At 42.6% G+C, this 12,364-nt stretch overlaps 1 protein-coding gene and 1 long non-coding RNA gene across 3 annotated transcripts in view; both read left to right on the top strand.

Moving 5' to 3' along the window:
• The window catches only part of LOC308480652, a 319,498-nt gene that overhangs the window by 269,976 nt on the left and 37,158 nt on the right, over positions 1–12,364 (top strand). The gene's annotated exons all lie outside the window — the stretch shown is intronic.
• The window catches only part of LOC308480618 (uncharacterized protein), a 133,826-nt gene that overhangs the window by 87,809 nt on the left and 33,653 nt on the right, over positions 1–12,364 (top strand). The window lies entirely within an intron of this gene.

The raw sequence follows: 12,364 nt of genomic DNA, 5'->3' as shown, positions 1-12,364 counted from the left end.
GCTTTCCTGACAATATGGTTCTTAAAGGCCTTATTTGTCTTAACCTTGTCATACCATAAATATGCATGCCATCCAAATGCATTATTAAAACCTTCTAAATCTAATACATCCGTATCTTCAAGAAGTAGCCAATCTTTTAGCCAGCAGAAAGCTGCCGCTTCGTAATACAGCTTTAGGTCTGGCAGGGCAAAGCCCCCTCTTTCTTTCGCATCCGTTAATATCTTAAACTTAATTCTGGGCTTTTTGCCCTGCCAGACAAATTTGGAAATATCTTTCTGCCACTTCCGGAAACACTCTGTCTTGTCTACAATCTGTAGTGTCTGAAACAAAAATAACATTTTTGGCAATACATTCATCTTGATGGCAGCTATTCGGCCTAACAAAGAAAGTTTTAATCTTGACCAACTATCCAAGTCTTTCTTAATTTCTAACCAGCATTTTTCATAGTTATCTTTAAATAAACTCAGATTTTTTGCTGTTATGTTTACCCCTAGGTATTTCACTTTCTTGACCACCGTTAACTCTGTCTCCCTCTGAAACCGTTCCGACTCAGTATCTGTCAAATTTTTCCCCAATACCTTGGTTTTTTGTTTATTTAATTTAAATCCCGCCACTCGACCAAAGTTTTGAATCAGTTGTAATACTCTTTTCGTACTAGATTCCGGCTCCTGTAATGTTAGAACTAGGTCATCTGCAAACGCTTTAAGTTTATATTGTTTCGCTCCGACCTGGATCCCTTCCACCAGCCGATCCCCTCTAATCATATTCAGGAGCACTTCCAGAACCGAGATAAATAGTAGTGGGGAAATCGGGCAGCCTTGTCGTGTACCTTTTTCAATTTTGAACTCTTCTGTAACCACATTGTTAACTATCAATTTAGCCTTTTGTTCTGAGTATATTGCCTCAATCCCATTCTCAAACCCCCGTCCCACTCCCATTTCTTTTAGATTCCCTTTCATAAATTTCCAGGATATGTTGTCAAAGGCCTTCTCCGCGTCTATAAAAATTAAAACTGCTTTAGTGTTTATGTTTGTTTGCAAAAGTTCCAGTATATCTATAATGTTCCTTGTATTAGCATACATATGTCTACCTGGGAGAAAGCCTGCCTGGTCTTTATGAATTACTTCATTTAGAACTTTCTTGAATCTGCGTGCCAAGACATCTGCAAATATTTTGTAATCCACATTTAAAAGGGAAATGGGACGGTAGTTCTTTAGTTGCGTCTTTTCACTTTCCGATTTTGGTATCAATGTGATAAAAGCTTCTTTCCATGATTCCGGCGCCTTCTTCCCCTCCATAATTTCATTGCTGACCTCCAACAATGGTTGTATCAAGTAGTCTTTCAATGTCTTATAGTATATGGAGGTCAGCCCATCTGGCCCTGGCGATTTGCCCTGTTTCATGTTCTGGATGGCCTGCTCAATCTCTTGTCGTGTTATTTTACCATTCAAAATTGTTTTGTTTTCTTCTGACAGCTTTGCTAATCCATTTTTCTCCAAGAATTGTTTAATCTCAATTTCATCTTGTGGCCCTTGAGTATATAACTTTTTAAAATATTTCTGAAAACACTTTCTGATCTCTCCAGGGTTCTGGATGCTTCTTCCTTCAATCTCTAGGTTTGTTACCGTATTTAGTTTTTGTCTCTTCTTCAACTGCCAAGCTAGCAGTTTTCCACATTTGTTAGCCGATTCAAAAGTTTTTTGCTTCATTATTTTAATCTTCCATTCTATTTCCTGGTTTATCAATTTAGAATATTGTGCTTGATAAAGTTTAATTTCTCGTAGAATCGGCTGGGACTTTGGGTTAGATCTTAACCTCTTCTCTAGCTCTTTAATTTTTTCCAAAATTTTGTCCTTCCTTTCATTCTGTGATCTTTTCTTTATGGTGTTCTGTTGTATCAGGAACCCTCTCATCACGGCCTTGCTTGCGTCCCATATAGTTCTTTTTTCCACCCTGGTGTTCATATTAACCTCAAAATAGTCCTTTAGAGTTTTTTGGGCCTTCTTTACAATCTCTTGGTCTCTAAACAGGCCATCATTCATCTTCCATCTAAAGGAGCCGGTTGGGATCAGTGTCATGTCCATTCTCAGTGCGTTGTGGTCGGAGCATGTCTTTGGGCAGATTTCCACCTTTCTAATCTTAGGTGCCAGACTTCTAGTTATCCATATTTGGTCGATTCTTGTCCAAGTCAGTTGGGCTTCAGAGAAGAATGTTCCTTCTCTTCCCAGGGGGTTTCTCACTCTCCAAATATCAATCCAGTCCATATTGTCAGTCATTTCAAAAAAGGTCTTTGGTAGTCTTCCCTCTTTAGTAACATTTTGATTCTGTGACTTATCCATATTGGTTGATACGACTCCATTCATGTCTCCCATCATAATGATGTTGTTGTAATCCAGATAATCCAGCATAGTCTCATGCAACTTCTTATAAAAATCCGATTTTCCTTCATTTGGGGCATAAATTCCTAATATCAGAATTTTTTCTCCTTGATGTTGTATTTCTATTGCCAAAATTCTTCCATTTTCATCTTTAAACAGAAATTTAGGTGAAAGGCTCTCTTTTGCATAAATCACTACGCCTCTCTTTTTGACTGTGTCAGAAGATATAAATTCCTGGCCGAGTCTTTTATTTATTAACACTTTTCTGTGGAGCCTAGTCACATGTGTTTCTTGTAAACAAATAATGTCCAATTGTTCCTTTTTTAAAATATGAAAGATTTTTCTCCTTTTCTCCGGGCTGTTGCAGCCATTTATATTCCAGCTCAGAAGCTGCAGAGACATCCTGAATAAATCTGGTTATTCTTGCTGGGGTGGTACCTTGTTCTCCGGTCCTTGAGGGTCCGAGGGCGCAGGCTCCCCTGAAGGTTCGGGCCCTGGTGCTCCAAGTCCTTTGTGAAGATCTTCTCCGTGTGCTTCCAGAAACTTGTCTCTATCCTCCAATGTTCTAATTTTGATCTTTTTCCCTCTGAAAGTAAAAGATAATCCTTGAGGAAATTCCCACCTGAAGATAATTGAGTTACTCCTCAACAATCTTGCTAGTTCCGTGTAGTCAGATCTAAGGTCCAACAGTTGTTTAGGGATATCCTTGTAGATTTCAATTCTCTTGTCCAGAATGTCCAGTGACTTCCCGTAGTGCAGGCCCAAAATCTTATCCCTTTCCTCCTTGGATCTCAGTATAATCAAACAATCTCTGGGCTTCTCTTTCCTCCTAAATCTTCCAAGCCTGAAAGCAGATACTATTTTAAAATCTTTTTCCTCTAACTTCCAAAACTTGGAAAATTCTTTAGTCAAAAACTCAATTAAATTGTCTTCTTCTACTTCTGGTATTGACCGTATCCTCAAGTTGGCCTCCCTGTTCCGCAGCTCTGTCATCAAAAAGTGAATCTGATGTTCTCCCACTTGTTTACTGAGTGGTCTAACTTCTTTCTCCAATTCTCCCAGTCTTTGACTAGTATCCTCAGCCAATTTCCGGTTTTCACCTACAGCCTCCTTCAACTCTCCAATGGATTGGACATTCTGTGCGACTTGTCCAGTTAATCTATTCAGACTTTCTGTATTCTGGTCAATTTTAGCCGTTTGCAAATCAGCCTTTCTATCCAAAGCCTCCAGTTTTTCGAAAATTTTATCTAAAACAGAAGCACTCCCTCCTGAGGCCATATCTTCCAATTGTAATTCTTCCGTTTCTCCCTCCCCTGCCTGTGACAGGGAAGCCGCCTCTGTCTCAGGAGGCAAAGTGGAAGGCAAAGCAGGCACAGATGATCTACGCTGTGAGGCCGCAGATAAAGTCAAAGTTGTTTGTTTGGTTCTTCCCCTTTTCCTTGTTCCACTCATTCCAAAGTTATCTAAAGACCAAGGTCAAACTGAGTTGTTCCCATGAGAATATAGAAGCCCAGATGCAACAGTCAAACAGAAGGCCGGGAAAAGGAAAGTAAAACACAGTCACTGCTGTAAGTCCAAAGTCCTCTAGAGGGAGCTTAAAATGTCTTAAGGGAGAAAGTCAGGTCCAATTCAAATTTATAGATCTAATTCAACATCCAACGACCTCCACAGAGTTAAATTTTTACAGAGTATACGTAAGGCAAAACAGTGTTTCAGACAGTGCCTAGACTTCAGATGTTTCAAAATAACAAGTTCCAGCTCAGAATGTTTCAAAGTCTAAATTCAAAGTATCCAATGTTGCAGACTGGTGCTCAATTACACAGGCAGTTCCAGCACCTGGGATTCTTATTTAATTTGTAATCCACTGGTTCAACAGAAGAAAGATATCCTTGTTCCCAAATAAATCCATATGCAAACAGTTTAAAATCTCTTTACCCTAGTAGCTATTTTAAATAGGTGCCAGCAATTGATTAAAGCACCGCTTTTAGTCTCCACTCCTCCTGTTCTTTGCTTTCAAGTTCAGTGTTAGCGGAAGACGGGCTTCCTGTTTATCGTCACTCCGCTTTCAGCCAAATTCAAGGTTTTAAAGGTCTCCACAAATTCTTAAAGTCCAGATTACTCACGAATTGCAGCTTTTCCGAATTTAAAAATTGCAGGAAGAAAGGTCAGCGCTCACCGGCAACAGCAACGCGGCTTCGCTCCGTTGATTGCGCAACGACCCACAGCGCCGCTACCCCCTCCGCGATCCGGAGCCCCTTACGGGGTCCCTTCAACGTTTTGGGGGCTGCTTCTGGCGCCCGCCGGGTCCCGAGACTACAGGCTGCTGCCGCCTGTAGTTTTCCTTAATGGGTCTCCGCTTCGCCGTAGCGGACGACCCGTTTTCAGCGGAGCTACCCTCTCCTTACAAGGATCGGGCAGCCATTGCCGATCGCGCCGCCTCCGGAAGTCCGTGTGCTCTGGTTTCTGTCACGGTGTCCCGTTGCTCCAGAAGCAGTTTAGTCATGCTGGCCACATGATCTGGAAAGCTGTCTGTGGACAAACACTGGCTCCCTCGTCCTGAAAGCGAGATGAGCACCGGAACTGGACTTAACTGTCCAGGGGTCCTTTACCTTTACCTGTATAAGCTTTTGTCTTTCTATCAGTTACCCAACAGTTTCGATAGCTGAATAAATGAGGCAGTCTGTCAGCTAGCAAAGCCCAACCATATAGATATGGGACATGTTGCGACTAATAATCACTTGGATCCTTTCACAGAGACTAAGATCAAGCACTATTTATCCTGGAGATCACTTAGCAAACACAGTGCATGGCATCCCAGGCTTAACCTCAGCAACATTTCCAGATACACTCAGGTCAATATAAATAGCATCGGAGAGCCTTGGATGAAGTTGCCCTGCCAACGACTCTCAGCTAATCACTTCATTGCAGTGGAGCACTGCTCTTCATTCCAAATGGGAAATTAGATTTACCCTTTTGGAGTTTATTAATATCTTTAATCAAAGTCGGTCGGAATTGTTGTAAAGAGAAAAGTGTTTTCATTATTGCCAAAGCCAAATTAAACAAAACCGTTGTTCTGCCTTGGAGACAACAGTCTCCTGCCTCAGGCCAGGCACAATTTTGTCTGCTGTCATCATGGACCTTACAGGAAGGATCATTTGATGTCAACGGTTGAACGATCATTGCAAAAGAATAAGCATAATATCTATCCACAATCAGGGAATTTTAGTTTTGTAACCTGAAGCTTGGTCAGGTAGGATAGCCAAATACAAAGGAGGGCTAGGCTCCTGAACTTGTAATATATAAGTAGGGAATAAATCTTTTTTCTTCATTTCAGCATGACAAGTTGCATGTGACCAAATGCCATATTTCATAATGTTATAGCAGACTTTGTTAGAGCAGACTTTGCCCATATTATTAACCAGGGCTTTTTTTAGCCAGAATTCGCCAGAACTCAGTTCCGGCACCTCTTAGCTGGGTGCCATTGTCATTATAAGAGAACAAGGCAGGTGTTCATGGTGAGTTCCAGCACCTCTTTTTCTAGAAAAAAAAATAGCACTGTTATTAATCACAAAAGAACAACTCAGGTGTAAATGGACAAATCTAGTCATTTCAGCTTCTCCCAGCTTCACATTTTTCCAATCTGAAATTTAGTTCTCCACACAAGCTGAGTGTAAGTAGAGATTCAAATGTGAAACCAAAAGATGCCCTAAATTCTCAGTTTCATCAGCTTCATGTTTCTCGCAAAGCAATTCCCCCAAATATAATGCTTTTTTTGTATACTATTTTAACTAATATTTGTGTTTTGGGGAATACTTTACCTTAGCATGTGCATTTTTGTACACACTATTTTGCCAGACAACTGCATTACAAAATTTGGAGAAATGTGAATTTTGATGGATGACTGTGTTTCAATCTGCATATTGTTTTGGAAGCTGCAAATTAAAGAGGCTAACCTTTAAAGGTGAAGTAAATAGAATTTATCCTCCATCCCCAGGTGTGTATATAAGAATTTGGCCCCTAAGCCATCACACTGCATCCCTCATCCTAAAATTCTGCTTTGTGCTTAAATGTTACACTTAAGATTGAGCAATCAAACCCACCTCTTTTATCCTCATTCAGCGCCAAAATTCCTACCACAAGTGTTTTTAAAAAGCCATTTGAACAGGTAGCCCCACCTAAAATGAAGTGAGTCCTTTTGTGAAACGGAAGTGATAGGATTTACCGTATTTTTTGCACCATAACACTCACTCCCCCCCCCCCCCAGAAAGTAAGGGGAAATGTCTGTGTGTGTTATGGAGCAAATGCCTATGGATGGCGGGGGGATCTGCTGCAGTCGTGAGCAGAGGATCCATGGTTCCCCTTCCTTCCCTCCTCCGTGGCTTGCTTTGAAACAGCAAAGTGGGAGAAGAGCCACTGAGTGGGGAGGAGAGAGGGACAGAGAGCCTGCTTGCTTTAAAGGAGCAAAGCGGGAGAGGAGAGGAGCCTTCTCCTCTTATACCCCTCTTCTGCATTATTAACAGCATCCTTCTCCACCCACTCCACACGTGTTTCTTGTCCCTTGAGTGCTTTTCCTTCCCTCCACACTTAAAACGTGGTTACAAAGCACGGATCCGCATGGATCCTCAGAATTTTTGCACTGGGTCACCCCAAATTCACCATCAGATCACATAGTATGTCCATGGCTACAGCTTGCACCAAAAAAAATCACGCACCCACTGTTGCCTGGGGCCGCAGTGGTGCAAAAACGTGGTTACAAAGCATGGATCCACATGGATCCTCAGGATTTTTGCATTGGGCTACCCCAAACTCACCGTCAGATCACATGTCTGTGACCACAGCATGAACCACAAAAATCATACATCCGCTGTTTCATTTAGAATATTTTTTTCTTGTTTTCCTCCTCTAAAAACTATGTGCGTGTTATGGTCGGGTGCATGTTATAGAGCGAAAAATACGGTAACTGTCACCTTATGTAAAATGTCTTTGGAGAGAGGTCTGAAAGCTGAATGTGAGACGTATGTTTCATTTGAAAAGTTTGTTGTGGCTTTTTTGTTTCATCTAGTCGCAGAAAAACAGGGCAATTTGTCATCATAGTTTCCCCCTAAATCCTGAATTGGGACATTTTCTCCAATTGCCAATGCTCACAGCTTTGTGGCTTTTCCTTACTGTGTAAGAAAGTCTGTAAGAAATATCTGCTGGTCATCTAAAACAATTTCCACAACCCTTCTTGCAAAATAGCATCTCTCTAAACAGCAGGTGAGGTATCAAACCTGCATTGGGTCTGAAACACATCAGACTGCAAATGTTTGCTCACACCACACACATAGAAAACTAAAAGGTAAGGGAGAATGACTTTAGCCTAAACTCATCCCTGACATGCTATTTTCTGTGTGTAGTGTTTTCTGGAGGTACATTCAGTCATGTGAAGCCCTCACCTGCAGTCAGAAGTACACAGTACAGCCCAGGTTTTGTACTTCGTGTGTTGTTTGTGAAAATGAAGCCTGAAGCATACATGGATGGTGGGGGAATTTTGAACTGAATTGCAGAAACCTAACAGTAAGGACGCGAGTGGCATTGTGGGTTAAACCACAGAGCCTAGGACTTGCCGATCAGAAGGTCAGCGGTTCGAATCCCCGCAATGGGGTGAGCTCCCGTTGGTCGGTCCCAGCTCCTGCCAACCTAGCAGTTCGAAAGCACCTCAAAGTGCAAGTAGATAAATAGGTACCACTCTGGTGGGAAGGTAAACGGCATTTCCGTGCGCTGCTCTGGTTTGCCAGAAGCGGCTTAGTCATGCTGGCCACATGACCCGGAAGCTGTACGCCGGCTCCCTCGGCCAATAAAGTGAGATGAGCACCGCAACCCCAGAGTCAGCCACAACTGGACCTAATGGTCAGGGGTTCCTTTACCCCTTTAACAGTAAGGAACTCTTTCCCCCACAGAGATTAGACTGGTACCGTTTGAAATGTGTTTTAGGCACCAGCTTAAAACTATGCTGTTCCCACAAGCCCTTCACTTGAAGGGTGATCCATATTGGAGTTCTGTGAATTGTGTGAACATGCTGGGTTTTATGGTGCCTTCTGTACAGTTCTGTTTGGTTTTATTTTGTGTTTGGCTTCCATTTGGTATTCTGTGCACTACAAATATAGGTCATGTGGAATGAAAGGGGGGGGGAAATACAGTAAAATAATAAAAAAAGGTCTGAATCATCTGTCCAATAAAATGCTGCAATATGGAACGGTCCTCTTTAGGGGTCTAAGCCAGCCATGCCCTCCACAAGAAAACTCCATTCCATTCGGTGTCCCTTCCAACAAGTGTTCTCTGGCCGCTGAGCATGCTCAGTTTTCATTGCCCTCTTTTCATTGGTGAAATGTTGGACGGTATGCACTGGTGCAACCTAGACTATGTCAGGGGAACAACCCACTTGTGGATCCAAACTTTGTCCGCTAGCTGAAGATAAATGTCATGTTATATCTGGTCATCCTGGTGCTTAATCCTGAAAACATGCCTGGCCATTTGGATAGACACAGAGTTACAGGGAACCAGGCAGAGGGCCTTCTCAGTAGTGGCACCCACCCTGTGGAATGCCCTCCCTCCAGATGTCAAAGAGAAGAACAACTACCAGACTTTTAGAAGACATCTGAAGGCAGCCCTGTTTAGGGAAGCTTTTAATGTTTAACAGACTACTGTATTTTAATACTTTGTTGGAAGCCGCCCAGAGTGGCTGGGGAAACCCAGCCAGATAGGTGGGGTATAAATAATAAATTGTTGTTGTTGTTGTTGTTGTTGTTGTTGTTGTTAATACCTGAATGTGGTTGACAACAGAGCTTCTCTGGGGCAGTGTAAAACTGTACTTGATTATGTGCATGTCATAAATGCTTCTTAGAGATACCAAATATATTATTTGGGTTTTTTGGGGGGTGGGTGAATGTGTATAATTCTTAGGACAAAGCAAATCCCATGTCAGCAGCCAAGCAAATAAAATTGAGATTTCTTTTCATAAAATTGGTGACATAACCTCATCTCCCCGAGAAACGTTTGGTGTGTATAGCATTGCAAATTATTCATGGCAATTCAAGATACATGGGCTTGTACTGCCGGAGAAAGGATGTTGAGCTGACAGCGTACTTGGCTGTGAATTTTTGATGAGGCATTGCATAAATTTCCAAAGGAGATTACACAGCTACATCAATAAAGAGCATTAAAAATCAAGTTTCTGAAAAGCCTGTGGAAGCCAATGAATGCTATTGATGCACCACAGAGAGCCGCAATTTTGCTTGCTCAAGCAGAGACTTATTTGAATTTTTTCTGCGCTTTCCTCCCAGGCTGAGTTGGAATATTGGGGTATCCACACAAAAGCATCGCCAGAGGTGAGGAAGCAGACATAGAATCATAGAATCTTAAGAGTTGGAAGGGACACCAAGGGTCATCTAGTCCAATCCCCTGCAATGCAGGAACCATCTCTACACAAGGCCTGGTTTACAATGTATCGTATTAATTAATCATATTTCCAGTGGTTTTAAGACAAGGCTGGATTAAGTGCTTTTTCCAACGACACACTGCTCCTACTAGGATTTTGCTTTGATAAAACAATGGGTTTAGGATTTATTATTGCTGCTATTATGACAAACCTAGACAGCATCTTAAAAAGCAGAGACATCACCTTGCCGACAAAGGTCCGTATAGTTAAAGCTATGGTTTTCCCAGTAGTCATGTATGGAAGTGAGAGCGGGACCATAAAGAAGGTTGATTGCCAAAGAATTGATGCTTTTGAATTATGGTGCTGGAGGAGACTCTGGAGAGTCCCAAGGACTGCAAGAAGATCAAACCTACCCATTCTGAAGGAAATCAGCCCTGAGTGCTCACTGGAAGGACAGATCCTGAAGCTGAGGCTCCAATACTTTGGCCACCTCATGAGAAGAGAAGACTCCCTGGAAAAGACCCTGATGTTGGGAAAGATGGAGGGCACAAGGAGAAGGGGACGACAGAGGACGAGATGGTTGGACAGTGTTCTCGAAGCTACCAGCATGAGTTTGACCAGGCTGCGGGAGGCAGTGGAAGACAGGAGTGCCTGTGTGCTCTGGTTCATGGGGTCATGAAGAGTCGGACAAGACTAAATGACTAAACAACAAATTGCTGCTATTGTTTTTGTCGCATCATCAATGCAAATTGTGCCTTATGGTATAACATGAGCAAAAGACAGATATTTGACCTGAGCAGTTTAGATTTTCAATCTTCAGATGGCATTCCCAGAATAAGTACGCTAGGCATATGTTCATCTCAAATCAGCTAGAGAATGAATACATACGTGCAGGAAACAAGGCCTGTCTCCAGCTGCAGAGGGGGAAAGATGCTGAAATCCAAAATCTCAGCAAGAAGTGATCTTACCATTACAAGGGACTGATGTCAGTATCCACACACACACTTTCAGATGTTGCTCTTTCTGCCCAGTTGAGAAAACAAGGTCTACTGTGTGGCCTGCCACATGCATTGGGTCAGTGACATGGTTGGCTGTTGAAGTCCCCCAGAACCTCTACAATGACTCCAAGACCAGCTCTGTCAGGGATGCTGGGCAATGAGGTGGGTGGTAAATCTGAGGGCTGGCTGATAGGACAATTGCAATTCCCCAGATTGGAGAAAAGCACACGGCACAAACTGCTTGTGCTGTGTGCCCCTTACCAAGACTGTCCCACTTCCTACACCATACCTCCCCCTACCCTGAATTTTTTGGGGAAGATACTCTCCCCAGCTCCTCACTTCCAAGGCACATCCCTTGTATTAAAACAACAACAAAATCCCTGAATCTAAAACACTCAAGTTAAAAACAAAAAAAACAAAAAAATTGGGGTAATAATAACAGTAAGACCTGCTAAGCTATACCCCAACCCAAGAGTCCATTCAGTTTTTGTAGCTGCAATAAGCCTGAACCCACCCTTGTAGGCCAGGTAGAAGAGGCCTGCAAGCCAGGGAGCAGGTCCCTCAAGACTCACAGCCAATATGGTCTCCAACCTCCTCAGGTTAGGGGCACTGGAAAGGTGTGGTCTTCTTAAGTACCTGATTACTCAGCCTGGAAGTTATGTGCTTCAAGGCTTCTTCCATCTACTCTACGAATGAACCCCCGGCACCCTGGAATCTTGGGTCATGTAGTATTAGTTTTCAAGGGATATGATGTCTAAAGTAGAAGTCCGAGGCTTTGTAGTGCTTCCTGAAGGCAGGGAAGAATGGAAGCCTTGCAGAAAGTCCTCACATGGGGCCTCAAAATAACTTTGGGAGGTGGGATTAAGGGTAGATGGTTTGTTCCTCCTGTAGCACTTCACTGATCTTCAAAGCAGCCCTGTGGAGCTGCTAACTTGCAAAGCAGAAACCATGGGATATCATAATCACATGTCTCCCACCTGTTGTCTTATTTGACCATAAGCTTCACAGGGTTTTGAAACCTCAGCTTCCTGGGTCGTATTCGATACTAGTCCTAATCAGAACAGACCCATATAAGTTAACAGATATGACTAACTTAGGTTCATTAATTTCAATGGGTCAACTCTGAGTCGGATTTAGTTGACCACAATCCAGAAGACTGCAATTACCTTTGATTGGGGCATTGGCATCGCATTTGTAGGTCATGATCCACCAACTCAACACCAATGAATGGAGGAAGAGGTAAGAGGAAACACAGCAGTTCATTGATATGAGTTAGCAGAATTATGACTTTTCAGTTGTTTAGATGTATTTTCTCTCTTTTCCTAACTATTTTTCTTCTATGTTTTCAAGACCCTTTTCAATCTGATCCTAACCAAGATTCAATTGTTTCATATTATCCTCTACCACATGGTGTAGAATTGAAGGCCAGAATCAAAAGCTCCCCCCCCCCTTCATTCCCCAGTCGTAGCAATTTGATTCAGCAACATGCCCACTTGGTATTTGATTGCTTAGGAGGGAAGAGGACCATGAAGAGGAAAGGGCTTCACAAACTCACACCATGTCATTCCAAG

Source organism: Podarcis pityusensis, assembly GCF_964106645.2.
Source record: "Podarcis pityusensis genome assembly, chromosome: 6".
NCBI classification, from domain to species: domain Eukaryota; kingdom Metazoa; phylum Chordata; class Lepidosauria; order Squamata; family Lacertidae; genus Podarcis; species Podarcis pityusensis.
The sequence above is the reverse complement of the archived record's forward strand: the minus strand, read 5'-3'. Positions and strand labels throughout refer to the sequence as shown.